This window comes from Triturus cristatus, chromosome 10 (assembly GCF_964204655.1).
Source record: "Triturus cristatus chromosome 10, aTriCri1.1, whole genome shotgun sequence".
Lineage (NCBI taxonomy): Eukaryota > Metazoa > Chordata > Amphibia > Caudata > Salamandridae > Triturus > Triturus cristatus.
Window position 1 is genome coordinate 655,134,173 of NC_140593.1, and position 8,021 is coordinate 655,142,193.

Sequence of the window (8,021 nt, forward strand, 5' to 3'; positions counted from 1 at the left end):
GTTGCTCCTACTAAAACATGGAGGAAGTCCTATTTAAAAGGACGGAATCCCATCACTAACCGAGGTGGCATGCTTCATCATCTGGGATTTCCTCTGGGTTGCAAATCCTAGTGCAACCAAGGGCTGCAACCCCCTCGATGTGAGGGAGGAGCTCAGGGATGTTTTTATTGATCAGTTGATCGGACATTGGCGCATCCTCAATGTAGGAAAAGAAACCATACCGCCACCATTGTTCTCTTTCAAGAGAAGCTCCAATTTGCGCAATAGTCTGGTTCATACAAGACCAAGAGTAGAACAGTCCAATAGACAAGAAACATTATGGAGCTTGCCAGCTGTTCAGGGACATTATCCATGTGGCTCATGTGTGGCCTGTCCACAAACTAAACACATGACAACAGTGGATATAGGCACTGGGAGGCCCTGGAGACAGATGAAGCACACCAACTGTAACAGCGAAAGGGTTATCTACTTGATAGCGTGTCCTTGCCAGCTTAAAGATGTCAGAATGACCTCCCGGAAGGTGAAACAACGAATACTTGAACATAAAAACACTATCCGGTGCAAAAAACAATCTATGAGACTGACAAACCATTTTTTAAATAAGCAACACAAAGCAGATGACCTCATATGGATGGTGCTCGAACAACCTTTTGTTCCCCCCCATGTCACAGATATAACCAAATTTCTTTTTCAGAAGGAACAGAGATGGGTTTTTAAACTACACAGTGACACTGAGGGTTTGAATGATGACATCCTGTGGACTCTGTTATAGTTCCATTAACTGCTTTTTATCGAAGTACTAGTCTGACAATGCTAAATGTAATCCACTCGTGTGTATAAATATTTTTACGAGTTAATAGACTAGTACTGATTTGGGCTGCCTCTTTTATTGTCCCACAAAACTAACCATTGAAGAGAGATGCGTATTGCCTCACGTAAAGCTCAGTAGAACCGCCCACTTACAAGTAAACATAAAATCATATATTGCTTGAGTTTTATGTTATCGAATAGTGGTTCTTCAGCCTGGCTGATGGCGGCTGGACTGTTTCCATGAGGCACAGGGTCAGACTGATTTGCATATGGCCATGTCTGAACTGGGGTGGCGGAGTAAGCTAAAGAATGATGATGGATTAAACCCAGATCAGTTGACTGGGGGTGAGTGCTTGCAATGTTCAACACTCCGTCCATCATCCCCTTTGGTTTTGCTTTGTTTGCCCTAAGTTGGCAGGGTATGTCCGGACTTGGGTCCCTTGCTCACTTTGCCACTGGATTCAAGCTAGCCTGGCTGATGACGGCTGATTAGCCAGAAACCGGTCCCAGGATGCTTGTTTCCGGTCCAGGGGAGACATGGCTTGGCAGTTCGGGCTGAACTGTTCCCATGAGGCACAGGGTCAGACTGATTTGCATATGGCCATGTCTGAACTGGGGTGGCGGAGTAAGCTAAAGAATGATGATGGATTAAACCCAGATCAGTTGACTGGGGGTGAGTGCTTGCAATGTTCAACACTCCGTCCATCATCCCCTTTGGTTTTGCTTTGTTTGCCCTAAGTTGGCAGGGTATGTCCGGACTTGGGTCCCTTGCTCACTTTGCCACTGGATTCAAGCTAGCCTGGCTGATGACGGCTGATTAGCCAGAAACCGGTCCCAGGATGCTTGTTTCCGGTCCAGGGGAGACATGGCTTGGCAGTTCGGGCTGAACTGTTCCCATGAGGCACAGGGTCAGACTGATTTGCATATGGCCATGTCTGAACTGGGGTGGCGGAGTGAGCTAAAGAATGATGATGGATTAAACCCAGATCAGTTGACTGGGGGTGAGTGCTTGCAATGTTCAATACTCCGTCCATCATCCCCTTTGGTTTTGAATCAAATAGTGGTTCTTCATGACAATATCTTGTTTGGTACTCTGGTGACACAAAATCCTCTGTGAGTCAGAGAATCTCTCATGTAATAAGCACTTATCCAGGCCGAAGAGACATGTTATTCACAGGATTAAAATCTTCCCCTTTCTTTTCCACACCGAACGGCTAATGGGTATGGAAATTAAGCAGTAAACTAAATTTCCCATGTTTCCATGGGTGCTTAAAAGTTCTAAGGTGTCTGCGATAGTCGGCTTAATACAAACTACAGCTCCTATGACCTCTGGCCCGATTTTGTAGTTCATTGTAAGAATGATGCAATCAGCACGCAACAGTATGTCAGACTAATGAGACACAGCGGAGTGCAATTAACAGATTATGAACATTTAAAAAGGCACGCTCCCTTTCGTCAGTTACCTCCAGTGGCAGCCTGTGAAAGGTCTGGGGTACCGACGGAGAGGTGAGTAAACGGCCTCTCACTTAACAATGCGCTGTTTAAAAACTCTGAATGCGTGGCAGTAGGCACACTCTATCCTTTGTAGCTGACACTCTTTTCCAGCTATTTTGTGTCACTTAATAGCCTTTGTGAAGCTATCGCTGTGTTTCCTAAGCTAAGAGCTGGCTCATTTTTTCACTGTTGCAACACCACAAGCCCTATTGGAGACTAATAGTAATGTTATGGAGTCTCGTTTAACAATTAGGGCTGGGCGGAATTTGCGGAATGCCTCTTCGCGGAATTTTGAAAAAAAAATTGTTGAAAACGAGCGCACAACCTGAGGGACCGTGTGCCCAAGACTGGGGTCCCTCGTGCTTGGACAGGCTCCCCTATCTCCCCGGCCTGGCTGCGTTGAGAAGCAGGGACCGGCCCCGGGCCTCCTGATGTTTGGTCAGGGCCTGGGATCCCACGTCCTGCGGCCTGCCAAGTGTCCATCTGCCCGGGACAAGGGACCCTGGTGCAGAGCCCCGGAGCCCTGCAAGGGCAGGCAGGAGCCCTACCGCTATGGCTCGGTGTGGGCAGCTGGGAGTCCTTTCGGTCCCGGCCATCTGGTCGCACCTTTCCCTCGGCCATCTGGTCGCGCGCAATGCTTTCCAATAGGGCGACCAGATGGCCGGGCCAGCTTGGAAGTCCCGATGAGGGTCCATTCGCCTCGCGGATCCCAGCCAGGGCTCCAGGAGGTCGGGCGCGTCCGCGCCTAGGGTCCCCTCCGTCACTCGGAGCGCGAGGGTTACAAGAAAGGTGGGTAGCCTTCCTCCGGATTAGTAGGGGCAGGGTATGCCGGTACACCCCTCCTGGGGATTGCGGTTCTCAGGCGGGGACCAGATGGGCCAAGCCCGGACGACACTTCCCCGGGGCGTCCGGTGCTCCCTCCTCCAGCCCGCGGCGAGGCAAAGTGCCCAGGGCGGGCTCCATGGGTCCCCCGGGCATCCACCGAGGCCTGCAGCCCCAAAGCCCTGCAGCCCTGGAGCCCTTCAGCCCGGAGCCCTGGAGCCCTGCAGGCCCGGAGCCCTGCAGCCCCGGAGCCCTGCAGGCCCGGAGCCCTGCAGCCCCGGAGCCCTGCAGCCACCGAGGCCTGCAGCCCCAAAGCCCTGCAGCCCTGGAACCCTTCAGCCCGGAGCCCTGGAGCCCTGCAGGCCCGGAGCCCTGCAGGCCCGGAGCCCTGCAGCCCTGCAGCCCCGGAGCCCTGCAGGCCCAGAGCCCTGCAGCCCTGGAGCCCTGCAGCCCCGGAGCCCTGCAGCCACGGAGCCCTGCGTGGGCAGGCGGGAACCCTAGCGCGAAGGCTCGGGGTTGGACAGATGGGAGTCCTGTCAGTCCCGTCCATCTGGTTGCACCTCTCCCCTCGGCCATCTGGTCGCGCGCAATGCTTTCCAATGGGGCGACCAGATGGCCGGGCCGGCCTGGAAGTCCCGATGAGGGTCCATTCGCCTCGCGGATCCCAGCCAGGGCTCCAGGAGGTCGGGCGCGTCCGCGCCTAGGGTCCCCTCCGTCACTCGGAGCACGAGGGTTACAAGAAAGGTGGGTAGCCTTCCTCCGGATTAGTAGGGGCAGGGTATGCCGGTACACCCCTCCTGGGGATTGCGATTCTCAGGCGGGGACCAGATGGGCCAAGCCCGGACGACACTTCCCCGGGGCGTCCGGTGCTCCCTCCTCCAGCCCGCGGCGAGGCAAAGTGCCCAGGGCGGGCTCCATGGGTCCCCCGGGCGTCCACCGAGGCATGCAGCCCCAAAGCCCTGCAGCCCTGGAGCCCTTCAGCCCGGAGCCCTGGAGCCCTGCAGGCCCGGAGCCCTGCAGCCCCGGAGCCCTGCAGGCCCGGAGCCCTGCAGCCCCGGAGCCCTGCAGCCACCGAGGCCTGCAGCCCCAAAGCCCTGCAGCCCTGGAGCCCGGAGCCCTGGAGCCCTGCAGGCCCGGAGCCCTGCAGCCCTGCAGCCCCGGAGCCCTGCAGGCCCAGAGCCCTGCAGCCATGGAGCCCTGCAGCCCCGGAGCCCTGCAGCCAAGGAGCCCTGCGTGGGCAGGCGGGAACCCTAGCGCGAAGGCTCGGGGTTGGACAGATGGGAGTCCTGTCAGTCCCGTCCATCTGGTTGCACCTCTCCCCTCGGCCATCTGGTCGCGCGCAATGCTTTCCAATGGGGCGACCAGATGGCCGGGCCGGCCTGGAAGTCCCGATGAGGGTCCATTCGCCTCGCGGATCCCAGCCAGGGCTCCAGGAGGTCGGGCGCGTCCGCGCCTAGGGTCCCCTCCGTCACTCGGAGCGCGAGGGTTACAAGAAAGGTGGGTAGCCTTCCTCCGGATTAGTAGGGGCAGGGTATGCCGGTACACCCACCCCTCCTGGGGATTGCGGTTCTCAGGCGGGGACCAGATGGGCCAAGCCCGGACGACACTTCCCCGGGGCGTCCGGTGCTCCCTCCTCCAGCCCGCGGCGAGGCAAAGTGCCCAGGGCGGGCTCCATGGGTCCCCCGGGCGTCCACCGAGGCATGCAGCCCCAAAGCCCTGCAGCCCTGGAGCCCTTCAGCCCGGAGCCCTGGAGCCCTGGAGCCCTGCAGGCCCGGAGCCCTGCAGCCCCGGAGCCCTGCAGGCCCGGAGCCCTGCAGCCCTGGAGCCCTGCAGCCACCGAGGCCTGCAGCCCCAAAGCCCTGCAGCCCTGGAGCCCTTCAGCCCGGAGCCCTGGAGCCCTGCAGGCCCGGAGCCCTGCAGGCCCGGAGCCCTGCAGCCCTGCAGCCCCGGAGCCCTGCAGGCCCAGAGCCCTGCAGCCCTGCAGCCCTGGAGCCCTGCAGCCCCGGAGCCCTGCAGCCACGGAGCCCTGCGTGGGCAGGCGGGAACCCTAGCGCGAAGGCTCGGGGTTGGACAGATGGGAGTCCTGTCAGTCCCGTCCATCTGGTTGCACCTCTCCCCTCGGCCATCTGGTCGCGCGCAATGCTTTCCAATGGGGCGACCAGATGGCCGGGCCGGCCTGGAAGTCCCGATGAGGGTCCATTCGCCTTGCGGATCCCAGCCAGGGCTCCAGGAGGTCGGTCGCGTCCGCGCCTAGGGTCCCCTCCGTCACTCGGAGCGCGAGGGTTACAAGAAAGGTGGGTAGCCTTCGTCCGGATTAGTAGGGGCAGGGTATGCCGGTACACCCCTCCTGGGGATTGCGGTTCTCAGGCGGGGACCAGATGGGCCAAGCCCGGACGACACTTCCCCGGGGCGTCCGGTGCTCCCTCCTCCAGCCCGCGGCGAGGCAAAGTGCCCAGGACGGGCTCCATGGGTCCCCCGGGCGTCCACCGAGGCCTGCAGCCCTGCAGCCCTGGAGCCCTTCAGCCCGGAGCCCTGGAGCCCTGCAGGACCGGAGCCCTGCAGCCCCTGAGCCCTGCAGCCACGGAGCCCTGCGTGGGCAGGCAGGAACCCTAGCGCGAAGGCTCGGGGTTGGACAGATGGGAGTCCTTTCAGTCCCGTCCATCTTGTTGCACCTCTCCCCTCGGCCATCTGGTCGCGCGCAATGCTTTCCAATGGGGCGACCAGATGGCCTGGCCGGCCTGGAAGTCCCGATGAGGGTCCATTCGCCTCGCGGATCCCAGCCAGGGCTCCAGGAGGCCGGCGCGTCCGGGCCTAGGGTCCCCTCCGTCACTCGGAGCGCGTGGGTTACAAGAAAGGGGGGTAGCCTTCCTCCGGATTAGTATGGGCAGGTTATGCCGGAAGACCCCTCCGGGGCTGGCGGTTCTTTTTCCGGGGACCAGATGGGCAACGCCCGGGCAACATCCTCCCAGGCTTCACTCCTCCGGCCCGCGGCGTGGCAAAGTGCCCAGGGACGGGCTCCACGGGTCCCGGGCAGTCCTACCCCCGGGGCACCCGGGCCCGAGAGCTCCGTCGGTCCTCCCCGTGCCCGAGTCCCAGCCGCTGTCCCCCAGCCCCCGGGAAGCAGAGAGCCCACCGAGCCCATGGTTCAGGCAGGAGCCCTTCCGCTATGTAGCCTTCCTCCGGATTACTAGGGACAGGGTACTCTGGGACCCCTCTCGGTCCTCAGCCGGCAGCTGGATGGGCCCGGATGCTGCCCCGGTCCTGTCCCGGGGACTGCCGCGTGGCAGGGTGCCCGGGACAAGGGGTCCGTATGGTCCCGGGAGGCTTCCCCTGCGCCTGCGGGCCTGGGAGCCCCGGCTGGCTCCAGGGGCCCAGCCGGGCCCTGGGCCCCGTACCCCGGCCTGCGGCACTGCCAAAGGCCTGGGACGGGGTTCCGTTGTGTCCGGGGAGCCTCCCCAGGCCTGTCTGGGTTCATTGGCCCCTGGGGGCCCCGGGGAGGGCGGCCTCCCCGCCCCGGGCTCCGTCCCGGGTCCTGCCGCACGGCAGGGTGCCCGGGGTGGGCCCCGGAGGGCCCGGGGAGGCTTCCCCTGCGCCTGCGGTCCCGGGAGCCCCGGCTGGGTCCAGGGGCTCGGCCGGGCCCTGGGTCGGGGTCTCCGGCCCCGGGCCCCGTCCCCCGGCCTGCGGCACTGCCAAAGGCCCGGGACGGGGTTCCGTTGTGTCCGGGGAGCCTCCCCAGGCCTGTCTGGGTTCATTGGCCCCTGGGGGCCCCGGGAGGGTGGCCTCCCCGCCCCGGGCTCCGTCCCGGGTCCTGCCGCGCGGCAGGGTGCCCGGGACGGGGTCCGGAGGGCCCGGGGAGGCTTCCCCTGCGCCTGCGGTCCCGGGAGCCCCGGCTGGGTCCAGGGGCCCGGCCGGGCCCCGGGTCGGGGTCTCCGGCCCCGGGCCCCGTCCCCCGGCCTGCGGCACTGCCAAAGGCCCGGGACGGGGTTCCGTTGGGTCCGGGGAGCCTCCCCAGGCCTGTCTGGGTTCATTGGCCCCTGGGGGCCCCGGGGAGGGCGGCCTCCCCGCCCCGGGCTCCGTCCCGGGTCCTGCCGCGCGGCAGGGTGCCCAGGACGGGGTCCGGAGGGCCCGGGGAGGCTTCCCCTGCGCCTGCGGTCCCGGGAGCCCCGGCTGGGTCCAGGGGCCCGGCCGGGCCCCGGGTCGGGGTCTCCGGCCCCGGGCCCTGTCCCCCGGCCTGCGGCACTGCCAAAGGCCCGGGACGGGGTTCCGTTGTGTCCGGGGAGCCTCCCCAGGCCTGTCTGGGTTCATTGGCCGCTGGGGTCCCCGGGGAGGGCTGCCTCCCCGCCCCGGGCTCCGTCCCGGGTCCTGCCGCACGGCAGGGTGCCCGGGACGGGGTCCGGAGGGCCCGGGGAGGCTTCCCCTGCGCCTGCGGTCCCGGGAGCCCCGGCTGGGTCCAGGGGCCCGGCTGGGCCCCGGGTCGGGGTCTCCGGCCCCGGGCCCCGTCCCCTGGCCTGCGGCACTGCCAAAGGCCCGGGGCAGGGTTCCGTTGTGTCCGGGGAGCCTCCCCAGGCTCGTCTGGGTTCATTGGCCCCTGGGGGCCCGGGGGAGGGTGGCCTCCCCGCCCCGGGCTCCGTCCGGGGTCCTGCCACGCGGCATGGTGCCCGGGGCGGGGTCCGGAGGGCCCGGGGAGGCTTCCCCTTCCCTTTCCCCTCGGCCATCTGGTCGCGCCTGTCCCCTCGGCCATCTGGTCGCGCAAGCCCCTTCGGCCATCAGGTCGCGCACGTCCCTTCAGACAGAGGGGATCCTAGGCACGAATATACCCGACCTCCTGGAGCCCTCGCTGGGATCCGGGAGGCAAAGGGACCCCCTTCGAGACTTCCAGGCAAGCTCGGCCATCT